The following is a 15,945-nucleotide window of genomic DNA, read 5'->3' on the forward strand; positions in this document are numbered from 1 at the left end:
GCACCCCTTAAATATTTCCTAAAGAAATGAGAGCACCACTGTGAGGGGAAGGAAATGGTGTTTTAACATACATCTTGATGGTATCCTTGCATTGCATCATTCAGGGCTCGGTGAGCAGGTGCTTAAATAACATATTGAATAACTGAAGTTTCTGGTCTGGAGGTGGACCAAAAGAAGTGCGTCACGAAAATGAATCCTTCATCCTTTATGCTTTATTGTAAATAGCAGTGGAAAAGATCTGGATTTGATAATCAATGCTGAATACATTCTATGAATTCTGCAGATTTAGCAATTGGTAGGAATAGTTGCTCATCTTGGTGACTGCTGGAAGAGTATTGTTACACACAGATGTTTGCCTAAGTGAGTTTTTCCACTGACTCCACTGCACCACTGAGCAGGTCCTACAGTGCTGCAGTCTAATTTAGGTACAGGCAGATCAGAGAGTTTTTAAGTGAATCTTTAAAGACAAGCTCACTCAGACTCAGTGTTTCCATGCATCTTCATTCAATCATAGCTCAGTACTATTGGTTTTTACCAATAGTAAAAATAGTTTTGATGTGAAATGTTATGAGAACGTTTTAAAAATATTTATAAAGGGTGGAATTAGGACATTGTCTCCAAATTCACACAAAGATTGAATGTATCACTTATAGAAAAATCACCTCTTTCTCCATTAAATCCCTTATTTTATTTTATCTTTCAATTTATTTAATTGTAAATCTATTGTAGGAAAACCTCATCCAGAGTGACCTCATCATAATACATGTAGTAATTTGCCAAATAAATTTTTTTATGTTGGTGATAATTTCATTAAAGTTGTCATGCTGCAATGTTGGAGAAGTTTCTAAGCAGCTATGTCACAGGTGAGTAACTGTGCAAATGGTTATCTGACAGTAATGTGGGAGGAAGTTCTGTCAAGAAACACCAGATTTTCCATTTCGTGCAGGAAAAAGCTACTAAGAGTGTTACTGTTGAACCAGGAAACTGCTGGATTTTGCAATACCCCTTTGCAGAACCTTGCTCTCATCTTAAGGCCTATTCCTTTGACAGACAGAACATTTCACAGAAGGCAACACAGGAATACCCTTCAAGAATCTAAGACTCTCCATGGTTCTGCACCGAAGACATGTATGTTCATTGTTGAAAGCTAGTACTTGTTACTCATTCATCTTCACCCTAATGAGGATGGGGACTTGTTAACATTAGCAGATTTTAATTGAAGTAATTTAATTTAAATAAAGCAGATTTAATTGAATTTAATTGCATTCATATACCCATATACACTTATACATATGGAGGTCCAGGCTTAAGACAAACCTGTTGAGGCAAATGGACAAAAATAAAAATCATGTGCCTGTATGTGAATAATTACATTGCCAATGAATGGACTTTTGGTTGCTATGTACTACAAGAGAACCTACTTGAGGTTCCTCCTCTCTTCACCTTCTATAGTCAGCTCCACCAGTTGTACTTCATTCTTTTGGACAAGCTATCCAGCAGTAAAGCAAAAAGTTTCAAAATACCATAGATTTTTGTTTTCACCTCTCCCATCTCTGTTAGAATAATGGTGAGGTGAACAATTAGATTACACAATATGAAGAAAAAAAAAAATCCAGATCTTTAGTACTCTCTTTTAAATATAAAAGCAGAAAAAATTGTGCTTTTATATTTGAAAGAGAGTACTAAAGAGCTGGATGTTTAGAGAGTACTAGAGATCTGCACAGTGCTTTGCCCCCACTCCACCCTGTTACAATACTCAGCTCTGGAAAACATAGTTTCCTGTTGCTCTTTCTGAAACTCTTCAGCAAGATGCCTTTTTACTGAGAGCTGTGTGAACACGCAGCTGTCTCCTAAGAGTGGCAAAAGGCAAACCAAGGAAATGGGAGGCAAAATGGCCCCTGAAACCTTCAGAGAGAACTTATGGCAAGACAATGACGAGAACTCTCCAGGAACTCTTGTATCTCCAGGAGTTGAAGATATGAGATATTAAATAAATGTTTTATCTCTTGATAGTAGTGCTCAAGACACAAGGAGTACATGATCAATAGCACCTCCATGTCTACAAAAGAAAATTAAAGACAAAGGCTTTGAGAGAAGTCTGCCATTGCAGTAACTAACCCAAAGTCACAGGGGAGCGATATATTCCCTCTTTGGCTGTGCAGTTCTTCAGCCTTGTGCTCTTTTTTATGGCTTTTATTTCTCCATAATACTCTTGCCCTGATCTGGAATTGTTCTCACTCTGTGTAGAAAACAGAAATCTTCAGAGTTTTGGCACTGAAGTTCTAGGTGACGCATCCCTTTATTTTGCCACTACTAGCCTTTCTGCATGCCTGAAAGTACTGCAGAATGAAGGTACAGACAGTGAAACCCTGCCACCCAACACATAAAGGAAAAAGAGTAGAATTTACCTTTTAGTCAATCCCTGACTGTACTGTGTTATCCCTGCAGATACCATTCTGCTCTTTTCCCACTGTATCCACAGTGTCAAAAATGATAAGCCAAAAACTTTTTTTCATACAGCTGAAAAGATATATTTCCCAAGTCTCCTTTCAGATTTGATTGTTCCATTTTTATCACAGATGAGATTATTTTGTATATGCAAGCATTCTTCCTTCTAGATTCTTTATTTTTTATATTGAAACTACCATTTCTCAATTTTACAGTAATTTCTTTTTACTCTTGACAAAAATCTTGATTCTTTCTCTATTTCTTTTCTGAACTAAAATATTCTATCCAATTAAATTATCATCTTTCTCCAGTATTTAGCATGAAGAGTCTCACTGTTTAATACATACAGTCATGTATTTCTTCTGTCCAGCACTTAGTTTTTTCTTCAACTTTTTGTACCTCAAGGAAGATTCATATTTCACCAAAAATAAAGAATAATAGATTAAACATATACCCCCTCTTACCTTCAAAAGATCCAACCTAACTCCCTCTTAATGTGTGGAGGTATGCAGCCTTCATCCAGTTTCTACTGGAGACAATGAAAATACAAATTTGGTCTTTAAAGCAGATAATTCAAGCCCTTGATAAAAATTACAGCAAATACAGGTAATAACCAGAAGGAGACATTATTTCCATAAATGGAGGAAGATACCAGTCTTGAAGCTATAAGTCTCCCGCTCACATGTGGTTAAAATCCATAAAAATACTCTAAAAATACTCCTTTAAAGAAATAGTGAAAAAATATCAGAATATCATATGACACAATATAACCCATCAGAGTAATAAATCAAAGATTCTAATCATGATTACAGATATTATCTCTTATTACCTGCAAAAGAAAATATAAGCCAGATATCCTATTTTGTATCCAGAATGTCTCTAGCGGCTTAGTAGCTTTCTAATGAATATCAGCTTAAAATAAGCTCATCTCCTTAGAGAGCTGCTTCTGTGAAGGCAATATTCCCAAAGAAAACCCATGACTGCTAAATAACCTTTGTTATACTCATATGGCAATGATCTATTGGCCTAGGAAGCATGTACCTTTTGTATAATTCTCAATAAAAGGTATTTTTTTTCCCTGGGAGGTTTTAAGAAAATATCCCTTTTAAATGTTGATGTAAAACTAATTCTCTTTCCTGACTGATTAAAAAAAAATATTGCTGCTGTGAAGGAGAAATGTCAATGAATGTGACAGCAACCCAAGCTGCAGAAGAAACACAACAGTAGAAGAAAGACAAAGCCTGTAAGAGAACTAAATAAAGGTGTTTTCAAAACAATCTACTTAGATGATGTGAAAGCCTTTAAAATCTCTCATGTAAAAATTTTTTTTGTCACTTATGTGTATTTCACACCAACTTATATTGAAGAATCCTATCAGGCTCATGATGTAATTCTTATTCATCCCATGAAAGCTATTGGAAATTTACTACATAGCACCTTTTGCTAAATAAAGCAAATCAAAAGAAAACCCATTGTTATTTGAATATGCTTTTCTGACAGATATAGTGCAGTAATGGGGAAACTTTCAGCAACTAATCTGTACCCAACATAATTACAGTATTTGATAGTTTAGTTTTGACATATTTGTTACTTACCTCATTATCTTCCTATAAACCTAGATCATCATATTTAATTATATTTTAAAAACCCTCCATCCATACTGGAAAGTTTTAAGCAGCATTCTTTCCCTTGCTCTTTCAGTACTTCTGGAATATGTTGTTTGATTAGTGCATGCCCTTTCCTCATTTAAATATGCTAAAATACTCACCTCTTCTGATTAGCAGTCTGCCATGCAAAGCCTTTGTGTTGCACTTTCTAGTGATTTGTACTGAATTTCACTGAGATCCAAGTGTGTGTCTCCTCTTTTCTATTGAGCTCATTTATCTTTGACGGTCAGCCTCACATGTGCATTTGGTGTCAAGTGTTGGAGAGAGAAGCAGTCACAGAAAGGCCTCTGCTCCTTACTCTTAATTTTAGTACTGAAGGGAATGTGGATTCGATGCCTAGCAATTGCCTTTCAAATCAGCAGCAGAACCACAGATAATTATCAGAGTTTGGATTTGAAAATACTGTGCCAGACAAAAGGCTTCTTGACAAGTCTGCCTCTAGGGGATGGGAAAACATGGCAGGATGAAAATCACAGTGGCCTAGTACAACGAGAAAGTAGTATACAACCAGTTCTTGGGTCAAGATCCCACAGTGGTTTCAGCATATTGTTGCTACAATTCCCAGAGCAGGGGAGGGTTGAATAGGTACCATGTGTCTTTCTGTCTCAGTATTTCCAGAGCTTTTAATAAATCAAAAGTTCTTCTTTGCTGGGTATCTTTCATTTCAGCAGATTTCAATGCAAATAAAGGGCCAAAAACATTACATTGCAAAAATGGGGTAAAACCTGCCTTACTGAGGCAGTTGACAGCTCAGGTGGCAAAACTGAAGCCTCCGGCATCCCTTTATCACTGGCACACCTTCTTTGCTAACTGGGCAAATGTGGGAGCACTGCACTGCCCAAGGTATCCCAGCAGGGAAGAGAAAGGCTATGCTCAAAATTAAGTGAAGAACAAAAAAATGGACCTGTGTCTTCAAGTCTTTTATGTATATACTGCAAATCTTTTGAAGAGCAGTTAGTGTGTCTTTACTGAGAGACAGTAGAGCTGAAATCCCTCAGGTGTCAGATCTGAAACTTTAGAATAAGTGTCCTTAACACCTTCCCACAGGCACACCTAATTTTTCAGCTCAGTCTCTGGTTCCCTCAGATGAGCACTCATGGCACAATGTGTGTTAACCCTGAAAGGTACACAACGCACACAGCACATCCTACAGACTCAAGAGTCACACCAGCATCTCTGAGGTCAGTACTGAGCCTATTGGTTTTAAAGCTCTGTCACCATCCAACAATAGCTGTTCAAACCACTTAGCTGCATTGCAAGCATATGTGAGGGCATCAGAATGCAGCCAGCATAATCCATTCAAAAAGCATACCATCTGCAGAGCACCCAAGCTCCCACATCCAAACTCAGCTCTGCAGCTCCATCACAGCAAAGCCAGGAATGGGCAGTTTTCCTCTGGGACAGGTAGACAAGCTGTCCTCAGTCTGCCTGTATTAATGCTGGCAGCTTTCTTGTCCATGTAGCTGCTTCTGTACCGCTCAGAACTTGTGACACCTACTCCCCAAAACACATCCAGGTGGTATGGAGGGGGTAAAAAGCCCTTCTAAATCCTTCCATCCCTGAAAGCAAAATTTGGCCTTAATGGACAGTCAACTAGATGCATTTAAGAAGGGGTAACAGTGAGCAGCAGAGCAGAGAATGCCATCCATGGTTCACTGATTATTCCATAACAAACCAGATACTGGGAATTCTTCTCAGAGGAGAATGCTGAGATCCCATGAGGCAGAAAGGAACCTTTTGGAAGGAAAGTGCTGGCAGCCCAAGGACCCAAATATTTCCATCTAAAGCTATAATTTTTCGATGTGAAAAAACAATGAAAAAAGAAGAACTAAAAGAAAACACTTTTCCCCTAGTAAGGAAGTCTGATAAAAAGAGTTCTTTCATCTAGCATTTGATACTCAAATGCACTTTCCCATTCACAGTTGGATGGAGATTTTTTTCAAGTTCAACCCTAATTTATTTATCTTAAAGCAGGCAATGTACTGTAATTTTACAATAAAGGACTCCCAATCAAAGCTTACCTTATCCAGAGGTAATTAATACAAAGATTGTTGAATTAAAGATGTGAGTCTTGACACTTTGGCGGGGGGTAAGGGACATGGTCTCAAAGGCACAAATTATGCCTGAAACAGACCAATTAACACCATGTATCTTCTTTTATGTTAACTTCAATTAAGGTTTCTTAAAATTTTTAAAGTTATTTTCTTCTTTACAATCTCAGAATGTCAGAAATGTACATCAAAGAAAAACGCTTCAGTATGAACACCATAGGTAACGCTCATTTGCACACAAATCTGCATATTGGAAAGGAGTTCAGAGCCCATTTTGCATGAATTATTGCCGGATGTGAGTCAATGAATTAAACAGCTAAAAAATAACAACCATCCAAGTGATTATAAGCTGCACCTACTTATGTTGACATAATGAATTTCAAAAAAAAGCATATCAGAATTCAAGTTATAGTGGAAATAAATAGGTGATTTAAAATACAGCGTTAGCCAGGCACAGGCCTGTGTATTTTACAATACTTTTCAAATTCATTTTGCTTATCACGTTTCACATATCCTGCACTAGAAAAGGATATTTTTTTTTACCAGATGAAACAGAAATGGAAAAAATTTCACACTCTCATGTCTCTTGGTTTTGACAGTAAATCCATTGACTTTTTTTCAGTATGTCATCTGTGTAGCTTTTATTCTGCAGTCACCCATCTAAAAGATCACTTTGTCCTTGTACAATTCCTCCTGCAAGCTGCCATCTCTTCATTTGCCACTGATTTGCCAGAACTTCCTTCTTTTCCTTGTGCCAGTGTGCAAGCAACATATTCCTGAAACTGTCACAGCAAAAAGAAACATAGGCTAGCATGACTACTGCAGAAATCTATTACTAAAGATAGATTTGGTTCTTTGAAGGGTAAAATTATAGTCACAAATAAATATCCAACTAAAAAGCAGAAATTCAAAGGTTTTTAATATAAAGCCCTTTTTTTGAGTCAAATTTATTCTTTCTAGGATCTCTATGTGGCTCCCCTGATTCCAGTTTGCTCAGTCCTAAACAGAATGAGCTGCAAACAATAGACTCCTGTGCTGGGGCCTTTTCTCCCTCAAAACTTCCTCACTCATGAAACAAGAAAATTTTTTTTGAGCTTTTATGCTATTTGTAATTGTTTTACTGACTGCTTTCATTAATATATTTGGGGTTACAGATTTTCCACCAGAATTCATAATTAGTGTACCACAGGGCTTTTGCTATATAGAATTCAAACCCCAGATTGTGTAAGTGGTTATATATGTCAATTGGCACGCTGCTTCTCTCCTTGTTAGATGACATCCCTCTCATAAAAAGAATAATAGCTTGAGAAGTTTGAAGTTGACTGCATTTTTCAAAAATCAAGAAAGGGCTTTAAGAAAAAAGTGCTAAGCAGGATTGCAAAAATTCTTATTGCACATAAGGGGAAAACATTCCACAATGAGAGTGGTTATGAATGGGAACAGGCTGCACAGAGAGACTGTGCAATCTGTCTGTCCTTAGAGACATTCAAAACATGACTGGAAAAGCTCTGAGCAGCTTGATCTCACTTGGAAGTAAGGTCTGCATGGAGCAGGGGGCTGGACCAAACATCCTCCAGAGGTCCCTTCTGACCTAAATCTGTGCATGGCTCTAATATGTGACTCTACAGCCCCAATATTAATGGAAAAAGAAATTGACTGGTTTAAAAGCCTGATGTAGTTAACAGCAATGACTACATTTTCCTACACATTCTTACTGCTCTCCTAATAACTGCCACACTCACTGTGGTGCTTGAGCCAGCGACAATCCAGAATGCATGCCCAGAGCAGAACTTGGGTGTTTTTGAGAGCTGTGGGTTGCACTTTTCTATAGGTTACAACATTTATTATAGTAATTATAGCAGCTTGTTCTTTAAAGAGCATTAGGAGAAGTGGAGCATGACCCCAGCTTCCACCACATTAAAAATGACTTAATCATTCCCAACCACCACAGGAACAAGTAATGGTTAAGGTCAAATGCAGGTTTTGTATGTACTTTGCTCTCTAAAGACCCTCAAGAGTTTGGTAGTGATAATAAATTTTACACCTGTATTACCTCCATCTTTTTATGTTTGTGATCACAGGGCGAAAAGGAAAAAAAATGAAGAAGAAAGAAAAAGCCAGATCAGCTTAAATTGTAAGGGCTCACATTCCATCTGTTTTAGCTCATTTTTTGTCTGAGATGTCAGTATTTTTTAAAGACCAGCTGTGATAAAACTTATCTTTGATCAACAATTCTGAAAACACTGGCCTTTGGCCAGACTCATCTGTTTCTTCAGTTTGAGCTCAATTAGAAGACTCTACTTTTTCATGAACTCTGTCATGAAACTCCTAAAGAACTGCAGTTCCAATGGGCTGGAACCGTTCTCTTGGGTTACAAGCAACTTGTGCTATCCCTGCTACCAAAGTGAGCTTTTTACTAAAATCAGTAACACAGCTTGATCCTTCTGAGCATCCCAAATCTTGCTCACTGAGATGAAAGAAAGTACTATGTGTATTAAGAGTGATTTATGGCCTTAGTGAAGGAAGGCAATCTCTTTTGGTTTTAAACCAGAAAATTTCTGCCTGTAAAGAAAATTTCTGGCTGGTTTCTGAGAAGAAAAACTATGGTAGCTGATGTTTAGCCAGCTAATGGGATTGTATCAGCAAGCTGGTATTTTCAATGAAAAGCCTGTGCACAAACACTTACCTGCAAGAAATGCAGGTGATCTGTGTGCTGTTTTAGGATTCATAGTGGACCATTGTCCAAAAAGTGTGGAATCACTGCTGAAAGCAACCACCACTACTACAGGAAGAAGGGGTCATCCATTTAGCACTTCTTCTGAAGAACACCAAGTCTGACCAGGAGGCCCAGCAACTAGTGTTTTACCACCATAATACTGAATGCATGAGTCTGACTCCTGCTTGGTCAACCTCAAAGAAAATAATAGAGATTAAAAAAAAAATGAAAAAAAATTAAGATGTCTTTCCTCCTTATGCACTCTTGCTTTATCTGGACATAAATAGTAAGGATTATCTATGTTGCCATCAGTCATCTGCCAGAAAAAAAGACTGAGGCCATTGGGCAAATAGCATAATTTCACACAATATTTTACCAGAGCAGGGTAGTACAGGAAGGGTTTGTTAGCTGTGAGTATCCATATAGACACACGTTATTATGGCTATTTAAGCACCTAGAAATTATTAGAAATAAACTGTAAGGCATCTGAATTGGTGTGTCTGAACATCAAGAAAGCAGTGAATGCTTTTATCTTTGGCCAACTCCTTATGAATAGATTTGCAGAATTCAGTCTCCAAACATCATCATGGACCAAACTCTACAGAATTCTCACAATTGTTACTATTAGGCCAAGTAATCATCTCCAGAGCTAAATTATGAAAGTACTCTTAAGTTATTTAAAGCTAGATTAGACAATTCTCCAGAGAATATTAGGTGGCAGGGGGGGGAAAGGGGAAGAGGTGGGAAATGAGGACTTTGTTATGATTAGACTGAGGCTATAAATAGGAAGATATTAATGCAGGGCAGCATTACTGAAAGAGCAATGCTGTTTTATGGGGTTTTTATAATCTGAAACTAGGGAGATTCTCACTTCCCACAGCAGTCTCTGCCATCCCCAATTGCTCCTATTACACTGACCAGCAATAACACCTTGTGGTTTCTCATTCATCTGCAGGGCTCTAACTTGTACCTTTCTTCCCAAGGCTTGTCAGAAACAGGGAGATCTTGCACCTTCCCCATGAGGCTGTGTGTGACTTTTGATTCCAAGGTTTACAGCTCACGTGCATTTGGTTGGTCCAGGAGGGCTTGGACTCTTAGAGCAGAAGTCTTAGAGTAATATGGTCAAGATAAGTTCACCTCTGTGCTCCAGAATGAGGAATGCATAAGATAGTCTCCAGTCTCCCAATGAGGAGCATGTAAAGATGTGTTACACATCCCCTTAGAAGTAGACAGCCCTTCAGTCCACACTTAATAGACTTTGGAAGGTGTCATGTTTTCTTCTGTGTGACAATATGTCTTTTGGTTCAATTAGCTGGAAGAGTAAGCTCAAGGTTAACAAGATGGACACCTAGAAATAGTGGGATGTTTCCTCAGCCCCCTCCCATTGTAAGGATTTACATGTATGCAAGTGAAGGTAAAGCAATATTCTAGTTTGGAAAAATCTGTCTTTGCCCACTACCTGAACCTAAAGATACACAACATGTACAAAGCACAGAAAAGCCAAGCACTTCAGGCAATATGTGCTATCCACAATGGCAGAATTCCAAGGGAACCCCGAAAAACAGGAGAGTGTGGTGCTTTGAGAAACTTGGCCACCTACTTTTTAATGTCTTTTTTTTTTTTAATTACGGGTGTCTCCTTCCTTTATCTGATTTTTGCTTGTTTGTTTCAAGAATTACTTCTTCCTTGACATCTCAGTCCAGAGGTAGTGAAAGTTATGGAAGGTGCTTCTTCATCTGTTGGATTTCTAATTCTGACCCGTAGCATTACATTACAGGTGCAAACAGGCATCAACATACTGTATGGCTTCTCAGTAAAACAAGCCTTTCCTTCAAGTGCTTTCTTAAAATAAGTTTTATGTGCCTATCAACATGAGCCAGAGTAGTGTGTATCTACATTCTGAATTCACAGAGAAAATGGAATGTGACACCCAGCATTATGGGATATTCAATTACTTCCAACCCACCTGCACACTGGCTTGTCAAGGCCATGTTATTGTGTTCTCTTCCAGCTTCTAACATCCCCACAAACATCACTCGGCATGAGAGCTTACTTTTTTCTTTCAGTCTTCAGTGTGCAGGTTAAAGATGAAGCTGAGGAAAATGTTCCATAGGCACAGGCACTGGAGCTGAGCAGATGGCTTCAATAGGCTTGGTGGCACGCACACATGAAAGCAAACATGCCTGAAGATGGGAAAACATTCTGCTGGCCTAATTCCCACCCTGATCTCAACCATTTTTCTTGTGATGAAGCTCTGCTTGTTACATTTGCCTGCAGGAATAGCAGGTGAGTTGTCGGGATGGGTATGTGAAATACCTACAGGATTTATCAAGAAAATCACTGTTCATGGAAATAAATTATACCAGCACTTCTGCTCTCCCCATGAATGCACAAGGGGGCACATTGTGAATCATATCACACCATTGACTATACTCTTGCCTCAGTTCTTGCCCTAAGTCCCCTCTGCTACTTACTGAATACTAGTCCTTTCTAATAGTTAAAAAAATCCTTGGTGCTGTGGCATTCCAGAAAGCACAAGCAAAGCTCAGACCTCTCTTCTAGAGCAGCCAACATCTTTCTTCTGCCTGATCAATGGTATTTTGCTGCAGCTCACACAGAAGAAAAGTCCAACACTGCGACAAGTAGACCTTCAGAGACCAAGGCCCACCCCTTCCTGCCACTGCTGTGTGTGGCCTTCTGGCTTAAAAATGCTTTCCTTCTGCTGCAGTCACTATATGTTTTAAGCCACAATTTTGTGCTAGACTTTTTCAAGGAAAAAAAGTCCTTCTAAGGATTGTTTAGGCACCCAGGGTGAGGCAGAGCCTGTGCACGTGAGGCTACAGAAATTATCACTGCCCTGCTTCAGTCACTTGCAGACACTGCACGCAGAATTGCTTGTGGCATCTCAACAGAAGACAAGAAGCCAAGAAACTGACAAGGAGGAGAAATACAGACCCTTCTTCTTTTTTTCAATTCTAAAAGAAAACTTTTTAAATGCAGACCTGCATTTCACTCCCTCTCAGTCTCATATATCATCAAAGTTTTTTCAGTAACAGTAACTTGATTTTAAGCATAATAATGCACAGAGGACTGCCCCCCCAACCCCAATCTGCACATACAGATATGCTACAAGACATTTTCCAAATCCCTCCTGCTGAACCTGGTTTAAAATCAACACTCAAACAGCAGAACATAGGCTATGGTTGCTATCCACTTTAACAGGTTCTTGTTGAAGACAGAATTAGCAGGAAGGCAAGAGGTAAAAAATCACTGTTGCATCGTCTCTGGCACAGACTCTGAAACACCACTGCTTACCTCTGACCACTTTTATTCAAGTGATTTATTTGAAGGATCTCTCAGGTCAGCCAAATACAGGTCCCCAGCAGAAAGCAAGCAGATAATATAAACAGTCAGTGCGTGCACTCTCATCCCTGCTTATTCTTGCCCAATATACTCATTTTTCCATTTCCATTTAGCTTGATGGGCACAGATTGATAATTTCCCATCATTCTAATTAAATGCATTTGTAGCATTGATATCTTCAGAGCCATGACTTCTTCCAGGACAATAGTACAAGGAAGAAGAAATTCACATGACTATTAGGCTAAGAACATTTGACTCTCTCAAGTACTTATTTAGTGGTGAGCATTGGTGTCAGTGTTCTGTGTCATTGCTAGGGTAGGACTTTGATCCAAAAATGGTCTTACAGGAGGCTGCTGTTATCATTATCACATCATATGGCAAATTTTAAACATGACCTTTGGAAGGCAAAGGTAGACTTCCAAAAGATCATGTTAGGAAATGGAAGCTCTACCTGGAGAATGCCTAGACTGTTTTATTGTACTGCTAACTCTCATCATCATCAGAGGATTTGCATGTGACACTTCTCAGCTATTCACTGCTCTTTATTGCACAATTCCTGAACAAACCTGAAATTATAAAGCAGGAAAAAAATTCTTGGGTTTATTTTGCAATATTTGGGTGGCTGGATTCTCTGTTGCTTTTTATGATACAGTGAAAACCTTTGTGACGGCTGACTTGTGATAGAGCACTTCGTTTGTTCACAGCACTGAGCAGCCTAGAAACAAATGTCAGCTTTATACAAAGATGCAATAATTAAGTAAACTCTAAAAGTCTGTTGGCTTTTGAAGTAATGCTTTCTGTAAAAGTTGTGTAGCAGAAGGCAAACTAACCCACAGGTGACTGTCCCAACCACATCTGTAAGAGCAAAGCTGCTTCTGTCACACAAGCAAACTCATATTCATTGCATTAAGTCCCGGCTCAATATGTTTTGGAAAAAACAATGCCATTTCAAAGCTGCAACTGAGAAAGGTAAGCATACATATTAAAAGAGTGCAAAAAAGATTCTTTAATTGTCTTCTTTTTAATATTATCCAATATTTTTGCAGAGCACAAGTCAGAGAAAGAAGCGAGGTGAATACAAGGATGATCATTGCTTCTGTTTATCCAAGAAGTCCAACTTCACATGAAACACTTTTTCTTTAACTCTTTGAGAAACAAGTCATTAAATAAGAGCAAGAGAGAACATATGACTCAGGTTAGGTTAAAAACAGTAATATACTTTCAGTCTCTTTTTACATCAGTTTTCCAGTGTTTCCTTGGCATGAATCTTATCTATACTGCAGCTAGTTAAAAGGATTCACCACTTCTGCCTCTCCTTCGCACAGTGATATCTGAGAAAAGCACCATCAAGCCAGGAGGACAACACTCAGTGAAAATAACTACTAGAGATGCCAGGCAGCATTACCAGGAGCTCAGGGAGAAATTCAGAAATTAATTACATCTAAGTAATTAGGAATGTCTATTTCTTGCAGGTTTTTTTCCTCAAGCACTTGCCCAGGACTTGTGGATAATATTTTTGCCCTTCCAGCTAATAGCATTTAGGGTGGAAAAAATTAAAGCAGATAATTTCACATTTTGCTGAATTCCAGTGGGTTCTAACTGGATCCAGCGAAATAAGTCTAGCAAAACTGCTCATGCAAAGAACAAGTTCAGTATTATAATGTATTGAAATGCTGATTTAAGTATCGTATCAGTAGATTATACTGTCATCTAGTGGCAACTACTTAACTTGCATTGCAAAATACTGGAGACCAGTCTACATACTGCAAATTCCTACCACGCAATTTTCTCTTGACCAGCTCTCAAAAACAGTCAAATGTTCAAGGAAACTTTCAAGAGCTTTCTCCATAATAATTGAAGACTCATATATGCATTGTGACCTTGACCCTCCTGTACACATTGAAAATAAAAAGCCCCTAGAAACTACCTCAGAAGATGCATAGATCCCCTAAACTTATCCTACTTCCTGAATAGTGGAAGGTAAAAATCATGAGCTGAAAGTTAGAGAAAAGCCAGAGCCCTCCATCAAGGTGCAAAGGAAAACATACTAGTCCCTAATACATCACATTAGGAACTATCTGGTGCTGTTCTACTCTTTTTTTATAGGAATGCATTTTACTTGGACGTCACTGACATAAGAATGCATGAAGTTAAATGCTAACTTGGAAACAGATTAAGCAATAAACTTTTTTCTTCCTTCACAGGAACTTCCAGATGTTCAGAGAACAGAAGTAAATGGAAGGAAAAGGACAAAATCACTAATAGATGAATATGAGCAATGATTTAAGCATGATTTAAAAACCACAAGTTTGTTTAAGAGCCACAATTCTAGGTGTCTGCCTCATTCTAACATAAAACTGCCCATAAAAATGGGCAGTTGATTAAATGATTGTTAGAATCAGTCCACTATTGACAGAGTCAGACAGAAAGAGCACAGTGGCATTAAACAGTTTGCCAAGCTAAAGTACTGACCAGTATGCTCAGAGAAAACCAGTAGTTTTCAATTTTCCTATGCCACCAGCCAAAGCATACAGTCTGGAGTATCTGTTATCTTTTATTTTTCTGAAGGATAATACAGATATGAAAGAGATTTGAAAGAGAAGTCCAAGGAGAAGAAGAGGGAAAACAGGAAAGAGTGAGCAGATTGAGCAAGCACTGAAGGATGAGCCCTAGGGAAAAATGTACAGGACCTTTGGGGCCAGATGCTGGCTGGAAGTGAGGAGTGTGGACACAGATGCTGTTATTGCTCTTCAATCATTCTGGTGTCCCGAGACAGGGATGAGTAAGGCTTGGGGGAAGGGAAGATGCTCAGCCCTGTCTGTGCCCTTGTGCTGCAACACAGACCCCCTGCATCCCTCTCCCACGGATAAACCTCTATCTGCCCAGGGAAACAGGTGTTTGTGCACCCAAGAAGCAGCTCTATTTTGATGCTCACAATAGCACAGATTTAACCAGCCCTTTTGAAGACAGGTCATGCCTCTGACAGTCAGGTTCTGCCTGCAGCGCTGTGCCAGCATAACCATAGCTCACCTATACAGTGTCTGTGTAAGAGAAAGCATGAAAATAAATGCTGAAAATAACATCTAGCCCGCACCAAGAAGGAGGTTTTTCAGATATGTTGCTGTTATTGGTAATTTTTTGTTGGGACTTTTTCTGGACAGATGGCTCCACTCTTTTTTCAGACTATTTTATATTCAGTCTCTTGCACATATTGATATTTTGTTTGCTTTTATGGATTGCTGTGGGAGAGATATTAATGTTTACTGGACTAGACCTTTGGGTTGGACTTGTGCAGATGTCCTGGTTGTGAAATCCTATGTTCTCCATTACCTATTATCCTTCTCCCAAGCCATCCAGTTCTCCAGTGAATTCTCTTTTTATGGCTGTAACAAGTAAATTTTCTGGCTTTCACAACTCATGACAAATGGCAGTTTTCCACAATTTATTTACACTTATATTTTTGCAATTTGCACAAATGAAATGATCTACAGGAAGGGATTTTCAGTAGTATAAATACATGTTATCACAAAGAACACATTTGTAACAGCATTAAAGAAACTTCAAAACTAAAAAGCATTTTGATTGCAGCAGGCCATTTAACATGCATACTCCTCACTGAAATTAAGCTACATTAGCTAATCAGTGAAGAAATAAGAGAAGCAATATTTTGGTGTGAATTAACAATGCTGGCTCTGCAAGA

Source organism: Ammospiza nelsoni, chromosome 2 (assembly GCF_027579445.1).
Source record: "Ammospiza nelsoni isolate bAmmNel1 chromosome 2, bAmmNel1.pri, whole genome shotgun sequence".
NCBI classification, from domain to species: Eukaryota; Metazoa; Chordata; class Aves; order Passeriformes; family Passerellidae; genus Ammospiza; species Ammospiza nelsoni.